At 32.8% G+C, this 22,820-nt stretch overlaps 1 non-coding gene across 1 annotated transcript; it reads right to left on the minus strand.

Moving 5' to 3' along the window:
• Positions 1-1,156: 1,156 nt before the first annotated feature.
• LOC122104628 lies at positions 1,157-1,263 on the minus strand. Its single transcript, XR_006146968.1, has one exon. It is a non-coding gene; the product is annotated as a U6 spliceosomal RNA (small nuclear RNA).
• Positions 1,264-22,820: the final 21,557 nt, after the last annotated feature.

A 22,820-nucleotide genomic window follows, 5' to 3' on the forward strand; every position in this document is an offset into this window, starting at 1 on the left:
TGAGCATGCCAACAGAAATGCAATTTCCTGTACATGCATGCTACTTGCGCGCGCGCGTGCACACACACACATACACACATACATCCATTCTAAATATCTTCATATCAGTGTTTTGCATTAATTTCTTTGTTAACGATATTATATAAGCAAAATAAAGGAAATAAACTCCTCCCTCTTAGAAAAGTTTTATACTTTTTATTGTAAAAATACTGTACACAGGTGTCATATTTACATGAGCTAGGTAATGAGAACAATTCCTAACAAGCATTGTTACCTCCTCCTTTATTTTTCCCCTACCATTCCTTCCCTTGCACCTCCACAAGTGCACACCCCTCCCCCCTTCCCCTGCCTAAATTGTAGCGTTCATTTTTCAGCATAGTGTCTTGCGCATCTCATTGTTACAATGGGTCAACCTGTATCCGTATTTAGGCATTTTGTGTTTTTCCTTCCTCTCCCCAAATTAGAAGAGCATATATACAAGATATAGGCGCATCAACTTCAAATACAGTGAAAACAGTTGTTATAGCATGGAGAGGAACCAATAAAAAGACACAAAAAATCACATTGCACATTATAAGTACATTAGAAAAAATAGCAAAAAAGAGAAAAATTCTTGTATCCCTATCTTGGGTTTCATTTCCCGGAACATTATGCTATCTGGTCATATGGACATACCTTTTGACCTTTTCTGCTTATACTATACATATATTAGTTATTGAAAATTAGGAAACCATGGGACCTGTGTTCTTTTGGATTTGGCTTACTTCACTTAATATTTTTTCCATATCTTTCCAATTTCTAACAAATTGGATGATGCCATTCTTTCTGATGGAGGCATAGAATTCCATTGTTTATATAAAACACATCCTCTTGATCCATTCTTCTGCTGAGGAGCATCGGGGTTGGTTCCATATCTTAGTTATCTTAAATAATGCTGCAATAAATGTAGTTGTGCTGGTAGTTTTAGTATGGTCTTGTTTGTGATCATTTGGGTAAATGCCCCAAAGTGGGATTTCTGGATCATAGGGGAGATCTATGTGGAGTCATTTGAGGAACCTCCATACTAATTTCCAAAATGGTTGAAAAAGTTTACACTCCCACCAAGAATGCAGTAAGGTTCCCTTCTGTCCACATCCCCTCCAGCATCTATTGTTGTAAAACTATGGAATGCTTCAGGAATTTGCCTGTCATCCTTGCGCAGGGGCCATGCTAATCTTCTTAGTATCATTACAATGTTAGTTTATGTGATGCTGAATTGAGCACAGAATATTTTTTATATATAAAGTGTAATTGATTTTCTTAAACTAGGCAATTCAACAAAAAGTAAGTTTAGAAGAATTGTGAAATTTTAGAACCATGTACTTCTTACATAAGCACACATTTAAGAATAATGTCAAGATGGACATGTCAAAAACAAAATAATTCCAGATATTTGCGGTTCAAGAGATGTGTAGGGGAAATAATTCAATTGTTCTATACAAGGCACATGTCATAATGAACACAGCAGCAAGTGTTAAGGGTTGTTAAAAATTTTAGTGTTTTATATCTATTTAATTTTAGGATTATATGCCAAAATTAGGACTGTTTGGCAGGTATAAAATTTTCTATAATGTATTTAAGATTTATGTTAGCAGACATATAGTACTAAGTATGTACATTTCAGAATTTATAGAAACTTTGTTAATGAGAAGTTGCAAAGTCTTTGTGTGAAGAAGCAGAATGAAGGGTTAAGACTACACAGTTCTTGTTAAAATTTAGGGATTCCTTACTTTATATTTTAGCGAGGAACAAGAGATGATATAAGCCATAAACAAATAATGAGATGAACCATAATAACCTTAGTGTGTAACTTTGAAGACTATTCATAGCCTATAAAAATCTTGATGAACATCATAATCTTAGGCGGTTTAAAATGTACAGGAATATGAGAAAATAGAAAATCTAATATGTAGTGCACTTCAAATACTAAAAACACTGGTAATTGTTTTGTTTTTTATTTTATTAATCATTATTTAATTATTGGTTTTCTTTGTAGCATTGTTTTACTTGTTATATAATACAACTTTTTGTTAGTCATCATTAGGAGGTACTTTGAGAAGGTTACTGGGGTGGTCAAACCATTTTTTTTATAGGTGCATGTGAATTTACAACTAGGAAAATTAAGAACAAAATATTTATTAAAAAATGATCAAGTAGAGTCTGAATCAGGAGAGTTGATACATGTCCACAACTAAAATCTTAGCCCTAGGTTGAAGCAACAGTATTACAGAGTTGAGGCCACAAATGTGAGAGACTGTGTTTTGTTTTGTTTTGTTTTATTTTGACTTTTTGTCATGGGGCTTGAACTCTGGGGCCTGAGTGCTGTTCCTCAGGCAAGGCTAGCGCTAACACTTGAGGCAGAGCACTATTTCCATCATTTTCTACTTATGTGGTGCTGAGGAATCAAACCCAGGGCCTCATGCATGAAAGGCAAGCACTCTACCACTGAGCCAACTTCCTAGCACTTGAGAGACTGTGTTTTTAAAAAAATCATCTAAACAACATTTTCCTTTTGCTTTGGGTTATATAAGGAAATATATAAATATCTTTTTCTATTTTTGTGAATTGTTGTACTTCTAAATTTATAGTAACTTCAGCCACTTTTTCCTTTTCAAAGTCATGAAATATCTCTGAGAGTTTGCTGCTGTGAAGATCGTTTTTGCATTTATAATTTCTTCTGAGTCACTTTTATTTTTATCAACATAACTTTATATTTCATGTTGATGGATTACAAATATCAAATACCTGCAAATGTACACATAGAGTCTAAAGATAGCAGTATGAATATTCTCACACAGCTCTTTTTTATCTATTATTCACTTTCAATATTATGATATTTCTCTCTCTCTTTCACTCTGTCTCATTTCCTCTCTTTCTCTTCCATGCCCCATGTCTGCTACTTAGAATTTCTGCTGGGCTACTATTATGCTTCAGGATCTACTAGTTTTGAGGGAACATGAAAGCAACCATCGGTTAACCTTGCATTCTTTAAGAGTTATGACAGTGACATGATATTATTCTTTGCCATTCTAAATGGTAAAATAACATACCTAGGAGTTCCTTTTCACTTTTACTTCTACTATAAATTTTATCTCATAGGAATCATTGGAATGGATAAGATACTTTAACCTGTGACCTAAAATTATTTTTCTTTTATATTTTTAATCTTCTACAAGATTACTTTATATATTTTTAAAAATTTTGTTCTTTTTATTATTTTTTCTTTTTTATTGTGAAATACTGTACAGAGGGGTTGTAATTACATGGACAAGATAATGAGTACATTTCCTATCAAGCATTGTAGCGTCCTCCTTTGTTTCTCCTTCCCAGAACTTCCAATCCTCCTTGTCCCCCATATCAAATACTCCCCCCAACCAAAGTAGTAAAGTTCGTTTTTCGACATAAGTACTTGTACATATTAGTGTTGCAATGGGTCCACCCGTATCCTTATTTAAATGAATTGTTTTTTCCCACCCCCCCCCAAATTATATCAACATCAAATACAGTGAAAGCAGGGGTTATACCGTGGGGGAGGGACATCCAAAGCAACAAAGAAATATTCTTTAAATATGTTAGAAAAAATCGCATTAAAAACATTTGAATATATATCTTAGGGTTCATGTCCCTAACATCAACCTATCTGAACTTTTCTGCTTGACTCAGACATATGCTAGTTGTTGCAAATAAGTTTAACCATGAAACCTATGTTTCTTTGGGCTTGGCTTACTTCACTTAATAGAATTTTTTCCTAGCCTTTCCATTTCCTAACAAATGGGGCAAGGTCACTTTTTCTGATGGAGGCATAGAATTCCATTGTGTATATATACCACATTCTCTTGATCCATTCATCTACTGAGGGGCATCTGGGTTGGTTTCATGTCTTAGCTATGGTAAATAATGCTGCAATAAACATAGTTGTGCTGGTAGCTTTAGTGTGGTCTTATTTGTGATCATTTGGTGAAACGCCCAAAAGTGGGATTGCAGGGTCATAGGGGAGATCTATGTATAGTCTTTTGAGGAACCTCCATACTGCTTTTCAACATGGTTGAACAAGTTTACTCTCCCACCAACAATGCAGTAAGGTTCCCTTCTGTCCACATCTCCTCCAACATCTAACAGCCTCTTCAGTAGATGGTGCTGGAAAAATTGGTTAAATACTTGCAGAAAAATAGCTAGATCCTTATATATCACTCTGCACCAGAATCAACTCCAAATTGATCAAATACCTTGGAGTCAAATCAGACACTCTGAAAACATTACAGGATGGAAAAGGAGAAACCCTAGGTCTAATTGGCACAAGCCAAAATTTCCTTAATAGAGTCCCAGAAACACAACAAATCAAAGAAAATTTGGGCAAATGGGATTGCATGAAATTTCAGAGCTTCTGCATGGCAAAGGACATAGCTAGCAAGATCAATAGAATGTCCTCGGATTGGAAGAAAATCTTCACTAGCCATACAACAGACAAGGGTCTCATATCTAAAGTCTACCTGGATATCAACAAATTAAATCCCCCAACAACAAATCTTCAAAGAAACAACTACCCAATAAATAAGTGGGCTAAAAACTTACAGAGAAACTTCTCTGAAGGTGAAAGAAGGATGGCCAATAGTCACATGAATAAATGCTCAACCTCTCTAGCCATAAAAGAAATGCAAATCAAAGCAACATTGAGATACCACCTCACCCCAGGTAGAATGGCTATAATCAAGAATTTTTTTCCTTTTACAAGCAACCTTTTTTTCTTTTATTATCAGTTAGTAACTACCTGTAATGAAAAAAAGCTATCCTATGGAAAGTAGACTGAAGTTGTTCACAGGGATGGTCAAAAACTAATGGGGGAAGTGAGTACAAAGGATATCCATAATAGATCACAGATCTGCAGAGCAATTTATCATGTACATTTTGTGAGAATGACAATGTGCTAGGAACTATAGATTGAATCACTGAACATCTGATATACATATATATGCACATATATTTATATTTGTATATTCATTTATATATGCATATATGTGTGTATATGCCCTTATGTAGGTTCACTTGCACGTTAGCATACACACAAATACACACATACATATACACATATAAACGTGCACACATAGAGAAAGATACATAATTATAGCCAACACAAGTTTCACTAGTTGTTGAATATGCCTTAGACGGAATGCTTGGAACCATTTCAAATTTGATAATTGCAATTCGAAGCTATTCCAAGTAGATAAACCTAGGAGATTCTTTTCTCCACTCTTGGTAAAAGGAAGAAGTGAAAGTGTGGCTCAGGTCTATAGATTAAACATAGAGAATTAAAGCCCAGGTAGAGCTCAAGGCCAGGAGTTCAAATCCCAGTACCTGCACAATATAAAAAAAAGGAGTCCTTTGTCTTTGAAAAGGGATATTTTTCCAAAAATGAATACCCAGGACAATTTTCAAGTTCCAAAACTCTTCGAAAGGCTCTTTCACATCTTAAACTGATTCCTCTCCTTGATTCACATTATGGAAAATAGGAGTCACACTTCACATTAAAAAGTATATGCATTGTTGAACAGTTCTTACCATTTTTAATGTAAAAAAAGCATGAGAGAGGAATTCACCTCACTTGGGTGAGTTAGGTTTGACTCACTGACAGACTTTTGTATGTAAATGAGGGTCTGTTTACATGTAAAAAGTCTATACAGATGGTTTCCTAGGAGAGAGAACAAGCTAGCTGTTGTCCAAGTTTGAATCAGAGTAATTTATTCCTATGATATAGAATATCATAGGAAGCTCATCTCATAGAACACTATACAGACAGTAATTTCAAAAGGATGAAAAACCCATTTCTATATTGTAAACAGCCAGGTTTTCACAAGCAAAAAACAGTTTCCTGAGCCAAGAAAATATAAGTTAGAGAAAAATGGACTGTGTTAAATAAAGGTAATGGCTTAGTGACAGGTGTAAAACTGTTCTGTAATCACAAATAAACTATAAATTTTTTATCATGTCCCTAACAAGAATCTCCATGATAGGCCTTGTTAAATCTGTCATAGAGGACTGGGTTTATGCAATTGTCAGTTTTGTTAGGGTCCAATATCTTCTACATTCGGTTGGGTTGCAATCCGCTCAAACCACATGCAGTGAATGGAAAAACATGCTGCCTTGCAAGGCATCTAAGGGATTTTTGTGCCACTGTGAATATTTATCGTATTTCTTCTTGTATGATACCTGTCAGTGTGAAGTCCTTTCTTGATAAGAATGATAGTTTCTGTACCCTTTGTTCCACTAACAAATCTCAGATATATAAATTTAACCGTGCGCCCATGGCTCATGCCTATAATCTTAGCTACTCAGGAGGCTGAGATCTGAGGATCATAGTTTAATGCCTGCCCAGACAGGAATTTCCATGAAATATTTCTCTCCAGTAAACCACCAGAAAACTGGAAGTGGCGCTATGTCTCCAGCAGTAGAGTTCTTACATTGAGCTGAAGAGTACAGGGACAGCACCCAAGCCCAGATTTCAAGCCCCAGGACTGACCAAAAAAAAGGAAAAATGTATATATGTAGATATGCATATATGATGAGATAAATTACATTTATATATAAATCAATATTTATGATGCACATTTAAAATATAACTAAATAATTGACATATTTATAATATATACATATATTTACATATATAAGCTCATATTATATCTGTATGTTGATAAATATATTTGTAATTAATATCCAAAGAGTACATCTGAAGTTTTTGGGGAAAATGTAGTGTCTAAAGGCTAACTACTGACCCATCATACTTTCAATTATTTTTTTCCAATTAATACAATGTCTGAAGTACTAAGACTGAATGATTATGAAACAGAGTTGTTGTTTTATTCCTTATGATTTTTGATTAGAAACATCTACTTACTTGGTATGAAACCTACCAAAATGTGATCTTGAAATCACACTCCACAAACTGGACAGATATATCAATTTAGCAACTTACAGGTCTAAAATTTTTATTTGAATCCTGTATCTCACAAAAATTCAGTTTCCTTCGAGTCAACTACATATACAAACATGCCAAGATTTTCATGCTCACATACATCCCCATACTCACATGACATACTAAATGTAACACTGTAGTAAAAAATAATATAGATACTGAAAAAGAACACCTTTGCCAATGTAATTAAATTTTATTTTTTTAATTCAATGCATTATGTAATACTGATGAAAGAGCAGCTAAGAAGATGTTTTAAATACAAGAGTGTCTGCTTAAAGAGCATGTTTCTCATTCCAAACATCATTATTTCCACCTTTCCTTCTCCCACATAAAAAATATAAGTAACTACAGAATTAACCTACATGTTTCTTAATCACTCATTGGAGAAAGAAAGTGTAATATATATACATACATATATACATATATACACAATGATATACTATTTAGCCACAAAGAATAGTGAAATCATATCATCTTCAAGAAAATAGATAGAACTGGAAACTTTCATATTAACGCAATAAGTCTTATTGTGAAAAACAAATACTAGATTTCTCATATGCAGACTCTAGTCCAAGAAAGAAAAATGAATGACCCAGATGTAAAAGATGGAAACTGATTAAATTTGGAAAAAAATGTAAGAGAGAAGATGAAGAGAAACATTGTGGAGTAAATATGTTCAAATATTTCCTAGGTTAGTATAATGACATAATAAAACATAAGTATAAAAATAGGATAATGAAATTTATAAAAGGAAAAAATTTAGCAAGCTACATTATATGGATGTATGTGTATAACACAATAAAATACTTTGTGAAATTAATATTTGCTAATAAAAAGTCAAAAATGCATTGGAGTTGTTGTACAGTCATATGTTATTTTCCATTTTTTGTTCACATATTTCCCTGAAAAAGTAAAAGGAGAAATAGGTTTTGCTCATTTAGAAAGACAATCTTGTCCAATTAGCATAAAGATACTCTAGTTAATTAATGTCAATATGAAATTGTTAAATTAATTATTGTATTAGAATAATTCCAATGCACTGTTCAAATATTACCCTATAGGTATATACTTTTTGCTATTTATTGAATAAGTAGTCTTTACTTAATTACTATATGCCATTTTCTGAATGTAGTTTGGTATATGCAACTAGGATATATTATACCTGAACAGGAAATCAATTATTCAAACAGTTTTATCAAAAATGCCTCTAACGAAAAAAAGAGGTAAACCCAAATTATGTATATTTGAAAACAATACTTGCTTAGTCCTCTTCTCACATTCCCGATTCCCTTCTTGAGAATGCTACACATTGTAGGGAATTTGTTAAAATGTTTTAGAGACATAGGTTGACTTTAAAACAATGAGTTAGTTTATACTGCATTTTTGTTTACTTTATATCCAGAAAAGCTAAATTCTTACCTTATCATTTTCCTTAGACTTTATACTCAGGTTTCATCTCTGATGGGTGAAAGATAGAGATATAAACATTTTTTAACAGTGGCTAAATTTAGGCTGAGGAATCTATGTACAACTATACTCATGCAGATAGACCTCATCAGTCACGTGACCACAATATCAAAATGTTAACCTATGCTTCCTGAAATCATGCTTATGAGATCTTGTGTATTATAAACAGTGGTTATTAGCATTTGTTTTCAAACAACCTCATTTCATGGGTTAGGAACTAAAGTGAGATATTTTACTCAAAATTTAAGGAGGCATCCAAATTTAGTTACCAAGATATACAGCATTTAACACAATGTTTGAAAAATGCAAGATAAAGGAAATAATTTATAAAAAAAAAAACAACGTTTAAAATAAATAGAGAATCAGTATGACTGATTTTTCTTTTACCCCAGCTGCAATATGGCTTTCATGATGACTTTTCTGGTTGTATGTTTAGTTAGGTCTGATATTTAGTTGGAGAAGTTATGTTCTTTGATATATTAATTTGTCAGATTAAAGAGGAAATTAATTCCATGCCAGAGTCAACATCCATAATAATGTTACAGTTGTATTCTTCTATTTTGCCAAAGTTTTAAATCAGCTTGAGTAACTTGGGTCTTTTTTGAATCTAACTAAATAGGTATGAAATTTTGTCAGTACTAGATTTTGACCACCATTTATTAAAATATTATTTTCAATTCTCTCTTTTCATGAGATTTTTAATTTCATTTATATAATGTGCTGATTTTTCCTTTAGATAACACATATTCAGTCTTCTAAAAGCAGTGTAATTTGGAGTAGTTTTAAATTATGTACTTCATATACACTGCTCAGATTCTTTGCATATTTTGTTCTTGATAAGTCAGTAGTATTTAGTTCTCATTATGGATATTTTGGACTTAGTAATTGCATTTCTGAAATTTTTAAGTATGTCATGATTTTTGTGATTTGATACTGTAGCAATTTTTCTTTTAAATATGTACAGATCTTGCTTCACATACAGTTACATTTGTTTTAAACAATTTGATTCATTCAAGGGACTTGCTATATTAGGTTCATCCAGATGAATTTAATTACAAATTAGCACAACCTTATTTCTGAGAGACAGTTATCCTTATAGTTCTACTCAAATTAACATGTATTTGAAGGTTTTGTACTTAAAAAAATAAAGTGGGCACAATATCTTTTTGTTCCTGGTGAAGTTCCAATTTGCTGGTTGTTTTCCAGCTGTGATGACTTCAACATATGTGTGTATTTTATTTCAATTGTTTTGTGTCTATATTTTGTTTCATATAATAGAAAATACAAAAAGAATCAATGATATAGAAGTTTTCCAAATAGAATTCTAAGAGATACTTCAATTTTTGTGACAACTGGGAATAGGGAGATCTTCTAAGTGGAGGGATTAGCAAAATAACAGAGAAGTTGTTTGACGTGATTTGAATTTTGCCTCCTCTTGCCGAACTATTTTCAATGGTAATACTTCAAATTCTTTAGTGGAAAGAAAATAATTTTATGTGGATGAACTCAGAATTTTTGGTTTAATTGGGACACACTAAACATTCATATTTGTTTTTTTTTGCATTTCTTTTTTTTATTGTGAAAATACTGTACAGAGGGGTTGCAATTACATGGGCAAGATTATGAGTATATTTCTTATCAAGCATTGTAGCCTCCTCCTTTGTTTCCCCTTCCCATCCCTTCCCATTCATATTTTATTTTTAACTCTAAATTTTTCCCTTAGTTAAAACCACACATGTGAATTTGTAATGTTAAAATGGCACCTAAAATTTATATGAAATTGTTGAAATTATTTTCACTTCACACTATATGCAATATAGAATGTAATAACAATAGTGTGTGTGATAGTATGTAATAATTGACTTTGGTGAAAATCCATTACAGTGGATTTTTGTGAAATACAGAGTAATGGTAAGAATTATATTTGATTCTATTAAAAAATTCACAGTTACATCTAAAAGTAACTCATAGTTATAAACTAATATTGAAAAAATAAGATTGTTTATTGGAAAAAGCCAGAAGTTTCAATAAGCTTGCTTTTTAAAAAATGGACTTGGATTTGAGCTTTGGTGACTGTAATCCTAGCTACTCAGGATTCTGAGATCGGAAGATCGTGGTTCAAAGCCAGCCTGAGCAGAAAAGTCTGTGAGATTCTTATCTCCAATAAACAACCTAAAAACAAGAAATGGCACTGTGGCCCAAGTGGTACAGTGGTAGCATTGAGCTGAAGAACTGATGGACAATTCCCAGGCCCAGAATTCAAGCCCCATGACCGACAAAAATATTGACATGGATTTTCACTTTATTATTTTATGATTTTTTATGAGTGGTTGTTCAGTGAAAAATGTCATTGGTGTTTATATATTGTGTTGGCATAAAATGAGCCTGCTATTATCTTAATTTAGCCAAAAAAAACCTCTGATCCTATGACAGCATAAATTTTATGGGAAATGGTTAAGACAAGGATGACTTTCTGAAAAAATATATATACCCCCCCCTAAAAAAACAAGAACAAAAGAAAACATGTGCCAGGACTAATAGTCTGTCAGTTTGTTTTAACTTTTAATCAAAAATTAAACTAATACTTGATAATATTTTATTAACGCATTTAAATTTTCTTCATCTTTCTCATTTAAGATTCACTTTAAAAAGAAATTCAAAAGGTGACAGTGTTTTTTCCTTACTTTTCCACAGACATGATTATTTCATCATTATACTGTATAGCCCAATATACCCAGAAAGTATTTGTTAAGGAAAAAAATAATTCCAATTCTTTGGTTTGCTTCAGTCTGTATTTAAAGCTGCATACCACATCTTATCCACCATATTGTCAGTCTTCTCATTTGATACATTTCAATAAGTTTCTATCAGCCAGCAAAGTTTTACAAACAACGTGCTTTCATTCATTGTGCTTTCCAAAATATATCTCATAAATGTCAACAACGACGCACAACCTGAAATATCTGTGGATTTTTCAACTTAGGGTGTAATCACATTCCACTACTTAGAACCTGCTGTTCATAGGCATTAATTGCTCTGTCACTTCCAGTCTTTAGAACAGCAGCATTTGTTAGTGGGATACATTTTTATTTGTTTACCGCATCCCGTTTATTTTCAGCAAGAACTGTCTTCATGGAAGTTGATAATAGATGAGGTTTTCAATCATGTGGTTTAATAGGCCTCTGTGGATATAGAATACCCATTTATGTGACTAAATATTTAAATTAATACCATAATTATTTCCTTTAATTTTCTGGATAATGTTCTAAAATCTAGGTATTTTTAAAAGAAATATTGTACATTGTTTCCTTGATGACAACATAATTATAAGACTTTAAATGCTCATATACCATAGCCATCTTAAATGAGGTGGATGTACTAGGGTTTGCATGAAAAACTTTGGGTACAGCATTGATGTTTGAATCTTGGATGGGATTTGATTGGGATTGTGGCAGGCTTTCATGGTTTGAGAAGAAAAACAAAAGGCCATACTAATACTTTTATCCTCTACATTGTTGTATTCGTTTATTCATACACACATACAAACACATAGATAAACACATATGTTGTATGAAGACTGCAAGAAAATATTTTAATAGGAATTCCATAAAATATTTAGTCTACTGAGATCTGATTAGAATTTATAGAAATATCTAGTTGCTTCCACCCCTGGACAAGTCATTATCAATGGTGAAGATATGGCCATTTGCTTTTAGAATGCCCCAGAAAGACCTACGTGTTAAAGAAAAATGACTTTCTATTTCCTCCCAGACTGTGGAGAATACCTGAATAGTTCTTCTGGAGATTAAATTCTTTAGAGTGAAACACATGAGAACTAGATTCTCATCTACTTTCTTCTTTTATCTTCTAATCATTCTAGGTCAAAACATTTCTCTTTGACATACTCCCCACCCTGACATTGTCTTGTCACAGGCCCCAAAATCAATAAAACCAACTGAACATACACTGAAACCTTCAAAGTTCTAAATCTGAGTAAGCCTTCCTGCTTAATAAATGAACAATAACACTTATTGTGGTAGGTTATAAAGCTAACACAGAAGTTTAGTCTTTCTAACACTGAAGAGTACATTAGAGTATGCTTCATTATAAAATATCTAACTCTATGTTGTATTTTGTGTTTTTGTTTCTGTTGATCCCAGGGCTTAAACTCAGGGCCTGGATGGTGCTTTTATGTTGAAGGCCAGTGCTCTACATACCATTTGACCTAGAAATCCATTTCCCTTGGTGGTTAATTGGAATTAAGTATGGAATGATCATTCCTACTCCAAGCTGTCTTCACACTGTAATCTTCAGATCTCAATCTCTTACCTAGCTAAGATTACATCCTTGAACAACCCTTACCTAACAATGTTTCATATTTTGTAGAATTCCAATTCTCATTGTATATTTTGTAGAATTCTAATTCTCAGCATTGTATAGATGCTCCTACTACAACATAAAAATTAGGACATACTAAAGATATTTGCAAATTATATAATGGAGGTCTGCTCATTTTGTGACAATATCTGTGCTCATTCTCATCATTCCTTTATTTACTACACCATCAGCCTTCTAAAATCAGCTTCATTTCCTGGAGAAGATTACCAATCAGTCCAGCCAATATCCACCCAGAGGGTTTTAAAGCAAGCTTTAAGGAAGGAAGATAACATGAAGTGGCGACTACAGAATTTCTATGGAGAACTAGAAGGTTATCAAATTATATCTAACATCTTTCACATTTCTACCTTCCTTCTCATAATTAGGAAAGCATTGACTAACACTATAAATGTATTGCATTTAGAACTTAAGGATCAATTTTTTTCCAACCTGAAGCCTTCTTTTCCATGATTTTTGAAATAAACTTTTGGGAGATTTTTTTATTGTGATGTGATTCCATCCAAAACAAAGCCATGTATATCAAGAAAGCCAATGTTTTCAGCTCAAGAGTACTAAACTTAAGAGGGAGAAAATTAAGGTTAACTATATATGTTAAGCACAAATATAGGCAATATCAAGACATTTTGAAATTGTATAGCTTAGTGGATAAAGTGGCTCAAACCTGTAATGTTATCTACTTGGGCATCAACAATTAGAGAATTCCAGTTCCAGGGAAGCCTAGACAAAAAAAGAAGTTTCAGAAACTAACCATTTGCTGGGTGCAATGTTTTATGCTTGTTTTAGTAGGACTGCAGTCCAATCAGGCCCAGGCATAGTGATACTACCTCAAAATAAGCAATCCATCTACAATCTGCAGGTATGGCAGTAATGGAGATGCTATTTCACAAGTATAGTGTTTTGGGTTCAATACTCCAATACCACTAGGAATTTAAGTGTGTGCCACCAGACAGGGGAATAGAATTTCAACATGTGTATCTGGAAGGAGTTACATCATCCAATACTCTTTGAAACTTTTCCTTTAATTCAGTGTGATATATCATTTGGATATTATTTCATAGAAGATAATAACTTAAGGACAAGCTTATAACATGTGAATTATGTGAATGAATAATTATACTGATGGCAAAGTGAAGTAAGATTGTTTAGTGGCTCTTGAATCACATCACAGGTAACCATGTAAACATGGTACAGCCTTTTGAAGGCCCTTATGAAGTATTTGAACAATCTCTGATGAGTTAATTGCTTTCAGAAATATTCGTTTGAGCCAACAAATACAGATCTCCTTTGATTTTAATTACGGTCTGCTAGTAGACTCTCACAGACGAAAAAATCAGAGGATGCTAATTTCTCTGATAAAATACAAAATAAAAATTTTATAATTAATATAACATGAAGACTGTAATATTAAATGAATATCAATAATAATAAATTAATAAATATTAATAGCACTCTTATTACTAGTACTCATATTCTATAATATATTGACATCCTTTGGTTACCTCAAATTTTTGAATATTTATAACTAAATGTAAATTGTTTGCAAATAGTTATTTGATGATGTTAAAAATGAGAAAAAGATTTGTATACATATTTACTATAGATGCAAACAGATTCACCTGGTTATTTCTGATCCTTCTTTTGTTGGTTTCATTCATGCATGCGGAACAGGCAGAGAAAGGAAAATTGCAAACTTGCATTTACTAGGGTTAATTACATGAAGTTTATTTGGGGCTAAATAGCAGATTTTATAGATTAAATTGTTTTTGTCCCTTCCTTCCTCCCTTCCTTCCTTTGTTCCTTCATTCCTTCCTTTTTTCCTTCCTTCCTTCTTTCTTCTTTCCTTCCTCGTTCCCTCCATCCGTACCTATCTCTCTTTCTCTCTTTCCTTTCTTTCTCTTGTTTCTTTCTCTTTTTCTTTCTTTCATTTTCTTCTATTCTTCCTTTCTTTTTTTACTCAGAATATTTCTTTTTTTGGGGGGGAGGTCCGGTCGTGGGGCCTGAACTGTGGGCCTGGGCGCTGTCCCTCAGCTCTTCAGCTCAAGGCTAGCACTCTACCACTTGAGCCACAGCGCCACTTCCAGCTTTTTTTTTCTTATGTGGTGCTGAGGAATTGAACCCAGGTCCTTAGGCATGCAAGGCAAGCACTCTACCACTGAGCCACCTTCCAAGCCGCCCCTCAGAATATTTCTTATGGCTACAGAAAAAATACCAACTCTTGTACAACAAGATGTTATGAGTAATTATAAATATACTTGATTAATTTTAATTTTAATAACCTATGTTTAATCTAAGAAAAATTTTACTAAAAGCAACTCACCAAAGTTGCAGGATATGTAAAAAATACTACTGTTCATGATATTGTTTATTTCTTGAAACTAAAATAAGAATTTAAACATTAATATTTTGTGTGTGAGTGTGTGTGTGTTGTTCTTGTGATTTGAACTCAAGACCTATCCCTGGGCTGGGAAGGTGGCTCAGTGCTAGAATGCATGCCTTCCACACATGAGGCCCTGGGTACGATTCCTCAGCACCACATAAGGAGAAAAATTCAGAAGTGGCTCACGTGGTAGAGTGCTAGCCTTGAGATGAAAAGCTGAGGGACAGCACCCAGGACCAGATTTCAGGCCCCACAACTGACAAAAAAAACCAAGACCTATCCCTTAGTTGTTTTTTTCCCCCCTCAAGGATATTGCTCTAATATTTGAGTCACAACTCCACTTCTGGCTTTGTGTGTGTGTTGTGATGAGTGTTTATGATTAATTGAGATGCGTCTCACAAACTTTCTTCCCAAGGCTGGCTTTTAAAAAATTATTTTTAATTAAATAATTATTTTTATTGTGAAAATACCGTACAGAGAGGTTACAATTACATGGGCAAGGTAATGAGTACGTTTCTTATCAAGCATTGTTGCCTTCTCCTTTGTTTCCTCTTCCAACCCATCCCGTTTCACACCGCCCCCCATCCCCTTGGGGCTAAAGTTTGTAAAGGTTGTTTTTTGACATAACGACTTTTACATCTCATTGTTGCAATGGGTCGACCTGTATCCCTATTTAAACGGTTTATTTTTGCTATTCCCCTCCTCCTCATCAAATACAGTGAAAGCAGGGGATATACCGTGGGGGTGGGACATGTCTGAAACAAGCAGAAAAGGTCAGATATGTTGATGTTAGGTGAAATGAACCTCAAGATAAGTATTCAAATGTTTTTTTTTTCTTTCTTGTGATTGTTTCTAACATATTTATAAGATATTTTCTTTGTTGCCAAGTCTGACTTTGAACCCCAGCTTCCTGAGTAGTGAGGATTACAAGCTTGAGATATTCATATTCAGCACACATATAATACATTTAACAATAAAATAAATTTCTTATTCTTTGAATTCTAGAGGCTCAATTTAAGAAATTAAAATTTAGATATTTATTTAGTTATTAAACCTGAACCTGCAGTGTGAAAAATAGTTTTCATTTTTATGAAAAAATATATTCTCGAAGATTTAAATGACAGAATCTTTGCACAAATTGAAGTACTGTAAATTCAAAAGCAACAAAGGGATCGTTAAACAAATTTCTCATGTAAACTAAAAGCAATAGGCTCTGTCAGGGTGAATTAAGCAATTTTTCATTAAGGATTATCTACTGTGGTCACATGATTTTCTCTTCTTTTAAACTTAATCTTTTTGAAATAAAATATAGATCCATACTTTTTTGAATATATAAAAATCTTAGTTACTGCTCATGTGTTTCTGAGGTTTGATTACCAAGACATTTCAGCGAAACACTGAATTTCGTGTATTTTATGTTAACAGTGATTTTTAGACATTGAATCAATCTCAATATGAGATAAAGCAAGATATTCCATGACTTATCCGTTTATCCTATAGACTTGAATATAACCTATTTTTGAATGTTAGGAAATTCATATTATACCTACTCTATAAAATAATTAAGAATTTAATGATTGTAATAGTATTTATTTTTCCTTCAACTAGAAAGAACTTCATTAGATGACAAAATCTTGAATGAAAATGTCATAAAATTATGAAAAATTCAAGTCATTATGAGTTAGATGAAGTAGTCACTTTTGTAGGTCATAAAATGAAATATCTTGAAGCTTCCTTATCTGTTAAATGTATTTGCACTCAAAATATCGCTCCAGCAATTTTATAACCAAAACACCTCCATGCCAAATAGCTTCTCTGATTAATTCAAGTAAATATTTAGGAACAGAAGTTATAACAATGTATAGGAATATCTACCCACCACTCTAGAAATTAAATCTGAAATCTTAAAGGATTGAGATTAATAATTAGCTTTCACTATGTTGCCATAAAGAGGTGAACCCTTTCAAGTCAGCATAGTTGTAGAGATTTGGTCACCGAGAACTTGTAGTCAAAAAGTATGTTAAGGTCAAGTCCTTTCCTCCTCTTCCTTCTTTTTCTTCTCTGTCTCCTTTTCCTTCTCCCTCTCCCTCTTTCCATCCTTTAGTTTCTCCCTCTCCCACTTCTATATCACTTCTTCTTTACTTCCTGGATTCCATGAATACTCATACTCCATCACGTGTTCCTGACATGGGGTACTGTGCCACCACCAACCCAAAACAATTAAGAAACATAAACTGAAATGTATAAAATCAGAAGCCAAGATTAATCTTTCCCCCTTTTAAGTGAATTTTATAAAGTATTTTGTCATGTTAATAGGAGACTATCACAGCATGCTCTCATTTATTATAAGTGATAAGATTTACTAGAAAAAAAATTTGACCAACATCTCCCTAATGAAATGATTGATTAAATTAATATTATATTAGGAAAAATCTACTTTAAAGTATCAGATATACTTCAATAAGTGGCAAAAAAAATCACATCTAGGGTTTGCTATGAAAAAACAGCAGAATTCAATCTGTTCCTCAAGGAAATTGACCTATAATTGGCAGTATTGTCAATTTCATAAATGATGTTAGAAGAGTATAGAAAAAATTTCAACTCAAACTGCATGATATAAAATTTACTTTGTCCCCTGTATACTATTTCTAGTTCCCAAAATGACTTGTATTTTATCACATTTTTAATTAACTTTAAGTAGTCTTATGGGAGTTATTGCTGTTTGACAAAGCAGTTTATGAATAGTGTTTAGTGAGGTTTTTGTTTGTTTGTTTGTTTACTTTTTTGTCTTCGGAGGTTTGAACGCTGGGCTGGGAGCTGTCCCTGAACTCCTTTGGATGAATACTAGAACTCTATCACTTGAGACACAGCAGCACTTTCAGATGTTTCTGAGATTTAATTGGTGATAATAATCTCACAGTCTTTCCTGCCTGGGCCGTAATCAAACCTCAATCCTCAGCCTCCTGATTACCTAGAATTATAGGCGTGAGCCACTAGTGCCCGGCTTAATACAAAGGAACTTTTTTTTGGCTAGTCCCGGGGCTTGAACTCAGGGCCTTGTCAATGTTCTTAAGCTCCTTTTCCTCACGCTAGTACTCTGATTTGTGTCATAGTGCCAATTCCAGCTTATTTTGTTTATGTAGTACTGAGGAATCAAACACCGGGCTTCACACATTCAAGGCAAGCAGTTTATCATTAAGACAAATTCCATGGTCAATACAATGCATATTGATCATCATTATCACTCATCCTTCTCAATCCTATCTCATCCCTCAATTTACATAATTTTGTAGAATATTCACTGACTCGCAATGTCATGTATGGTCACTAAGAGAATATATCACAGATCATATTTTATTGATAATCATATTCATCAATGCACTAAAGTTATGCATTATATAATTCTGTGATTTTAAATTGTAAATTTTTACACAGATTCACCGACTACTATTCTAAAATTTTTCCTAAGGATAATGCAAATGCAATTTGTGATCCTTCGATAAAGTACAATGATTCTTAGAATGTTAAAGATTTGGAGTAAGAACATCACTTTCAGTTCTAGAACATTTTATCATCACTATCCTCTCAAAATACTCCAATATTTATTAGTAAACACTTCCTGTCATTATTTCAACCTACCCTCCCTTTAGCAGATATTATTTCATATTCAACCTCTACAGATGTGCCAATTTTAAAAAGCTCATATAATTAGAAAATGCAATCTATTTTATCTATTTCTCCCATGTAATGTTACTATTTCAAAAGTAAGTCCATCTAAATTTTTCTCATAGATAGAGCATATTGTTTTGTATGCATGTATATAATGGTATTATATCCTCAATGGGCATTTAAATATTTTATTATATGTTATTGTAAAACGTTTTGCTATGTATATTCTTGTACATGTGTCTCATTGGACATATGTTGAAATATATTTTGTATATAAAATTATGATTGAAAATGCTATATCATAGAGACAACTCTACATGTAATATCTTAAAGTTTGCCAGTATGTTTAACAAACTGAAAATATCATTTTAAATGCCAAGCACCAATGTATAAGGATTCCAATTTCTACATAATGGTTGTGCAAGGGTATCTTATTGTTTCTATTTCCACTAATCTCTATATGTATGCAATGTCGTGGTATGTTATGATACTTCGATATATTCCTTGGTTGTTGTTATATTACTATAGAGATATGTATTTGGATTTTTGATAAATTATTCAGGATGGTTAAAGTTTTTCATTGGCATTAATATGCTCTTAATATATTTCTGATTCGTCTCTTTAAATAAATGTATATGTACACACTATGTCTGTATATATACAAATACCTATATATATGTATACATATTTAAGAATATAAAGATGTGTACATACATGTATATAAACATATTTGTATATTATTATTTTCATTTGTCTGTAAGTTATCATTTTACTTTATTTATCAAACATGTCCTTTATTGATTTTATTTTATTGTTACAATGTTGCACAGAGAAGACGGGCGCCGGTGGCTCATGCCTGTAATCCTAACTACTCAGGAGGCTGAGAACTAAGGATGGTGGTTCAAAGCCAGCCTGTGCAGTAAATGTCCATGAGACTCTTACCTCCAATAAACCACCAGAAATTGAGACGTGGCACTATGGCTTAAGTGGTAGAGATTTAGCCTTGAGCTGAAGAGCTGAGGGAGACTTTAGGCCCACGACTACCACCACCAACAACAATAAAAAGTATACTGACTCAAAAAGCAATAGTATTAAGCAGTCTTAAAGATGGGCTCAAGTCTAACATTTTAGTATTATCTTAGATAACAGCAGCCTTCTAGTTCAATGAGCCATGAGTCTTCAAACTGTTGACCGAATTTCTTAGTTTATTTAGACAATCACTATAAGTATGTATTTTCTCAACTCTCTTTCTTTCATTTCACCACAGAATCTGAATTTTTCCTTTATGTCATACTTGAATACCAAAGTCTTTGGAAGATATTTATTAATTGGTGTATATTAATTGTGCAAAAAATATTATTGAAATATTTTACACTCTCACATATTAATGAAGGCGTTGATTAACCCGTTTCTGTCTTTCTCCATTCCCATTGCCCTTTATTTTTCAACTGTTTTTTGTGAATTTCTTTGTGCTATCTTCACACATCGTCAAAATGTATTAAATTGAAAATTATAAAATGCTGAATATAAAAGCAAAAATTTAAATAAATTGAGACTTATCTTTTTTGTGGATTGGAGGATACAATTCAGCAAAGATATAAATTGTCTCCTCCCCTTTTTTTTGTTCATTCATGAGGCTTGAAATCTAGTCCTGGGCACTGTCCCTCTGTTCTTCAGTTCAAAGTGAATAATCTACTCATTGAGCAACTGTGCCACTTCTGGTTTTCTGGTGATTATTTATACATGAGAGTCTTATGGACATTCACGTTCCAGCTGGCTCTGAACTGAAATCCTCAGATCTCAGCCTCCTAGACAGCTAGAATTACAAGTATGAGCCAACAGTACTCAGCTTCACAGTTTTATTTAAGTTTATGACAATTTCTAAAAACACCTGACCAGCACTCTGAGTCATTGAAAAAGAATAATAAACTGGAATATATTGCTCTTTGTAATATTAAAGCTGTTAGTGTAAATTTGTTATATTTGTAGAGGAAATAATACACAGCTTAATAGGTCTGTAGGGCACCAGATTAGATCCACATAAATATTATTAAGGAATATTTAATAAGGGGTAAAACCAAACATTTGTGGAATGACATTCTCTTTAATAAGGGGGATAGATTAGACAGTATTTGGGAGAATTAAAAAGTGAACATTTAGTTAAACATAACAATTTATTCAAGCAGGATTTATTTATTTATTAACTTCAAACAGGATTAAAACGTGGTATATAAAACCAAAAGGGTTTTTTAAATGTAAAGCAAAGGAAGATTTCTTGGCAATTTTGGAGATGAAATATTCTAAAATTTGGCATTAAAATTGTAAGAAAGGAAAATGATATAGTTCAACTCAATAAAAGTGTAAAACAATTTAGTCTGTGAAAGCTCATATACAAATAGTGAATAGAAGTTGGGAGCAGGTGGTTGATGTATTTCATCCTAGCTACTTGGGAGGCTGTGATTTGAGTATTGCAGTTTGAAGCCAGCCCAGAAAATAAAGTTCCTGAGAATCTTATCTCTGATGGATCAGCAAAAAATGTCAGAAGTGAGGCATGACTGAAATGGTAAATTATTAACAAATTGTAACAAATCTCAGGGACGCTGAGTTCAAGCCCCAAGACGATACATACATGTACAAAAGTAATAATAGTAATATGATGATGATGATGATGATGATGATGATGATGATGATGATGATGATGATGAAGGGTACCCATAGTCAAGGATAAAATATTTGCAACTCCTATACCTGAAGAATGCCTCAAATCTAGACTCTACATATAACTCTTAAAAACCTAATGTTAAAAAGAACATAAATTAGAAACAAGCAAAATACATCTTGTGAAACATATGCACAAGAAAATCATCATCAGTCCTCAAGTAAATGCATATTGAAACTACAATGACATCATAAAACATGTACGAGAATTACTTCACATAATACAATAATGACCATTATAAATGGTATCAAGAAACACAGAAACTGGATGTTCACAGGAATGTCAAATGGGAAAGCCACTTCTGAAAATATTTTGACAGGTCCCTAGAATAGAAATATGCAACCACCCACAGAATAGTACAGGAATTGAGCTCTTTAGGCTTTGTCTCATAGAAATAAAATGTAACATTCACCCAAAGGCCAAAACACAGAGGATTATAGAAGCCTTATTTCCTCTAGTCTAAGAAATGGAAATCAATTCAGGCTTTCTTCAGGTGAATGGGAAATGTATTGTGCTACATTCTCTAATAACAGAACCAAAAGGCAATTAGAGTGAACATAATACCATATTAAGACATACAATAACTGGGAATAATCTACCATAGATTTGAAGGCAATCTTAAAAACTTAATTATTGCATGATGTAGAAGTTAGAGAAAAAATGTGTTGGTTGGCAGGATGAAACAGGTTTGGGATGGGAAAAAGAGAAGTAGTGGGTTTAAGTATAAAAGGGAAACATGATACAGACTTATTTTTGGTAAAGTAATGTACCTGTAAATATTGTATATTCATATAGAGTTGATAAAATTATATTGGAATTAATATGTGCACAAAGTAATTAAAGTAACTAAAGTTTGCATAAGGTACTTGTTAAATATTGTCCTACTTGTGATGAATACTAGTAATATTTAAATAAGTTGGAAAAAGTTTTCAAGTGGTTTATCTGTGTTCTTACATCTTAAAGATCCATACTAACCTCAATAGAATTTAATCATATCTAGAAAACAGAAGGTAATATTGAATGTTTGCATTGAAAACTAGTTTGAGTTCAAGCTTGAGATGAAGTATACCTTGCTAATTAGAAGATTTGGAAGACAGATATCAGGGGAAATTTTGACAAAAAAATTCGTGAGTAACTACAAAAACAAAGAAAGGTAGATATAGTGTAATTTTCCTGATATTTTG

The sequence above is a fragment of the Dipodomys spectabilis genome, unplaced genomic scaffold (genome assembly GCF_019054845.1).
Source record: "Dipodomys spectabilis isolate Male_0828 unplaced genomic scaffold, ASM1905484v1 ptg000029l, whole genome shotgun sequence".
Lineage (NCBI taxonomy): Eukaryota > Metazoa > Chordata > Mammalia > Rodentia > Heteromyidae > Dipodomys > Dipodomys spectabilis.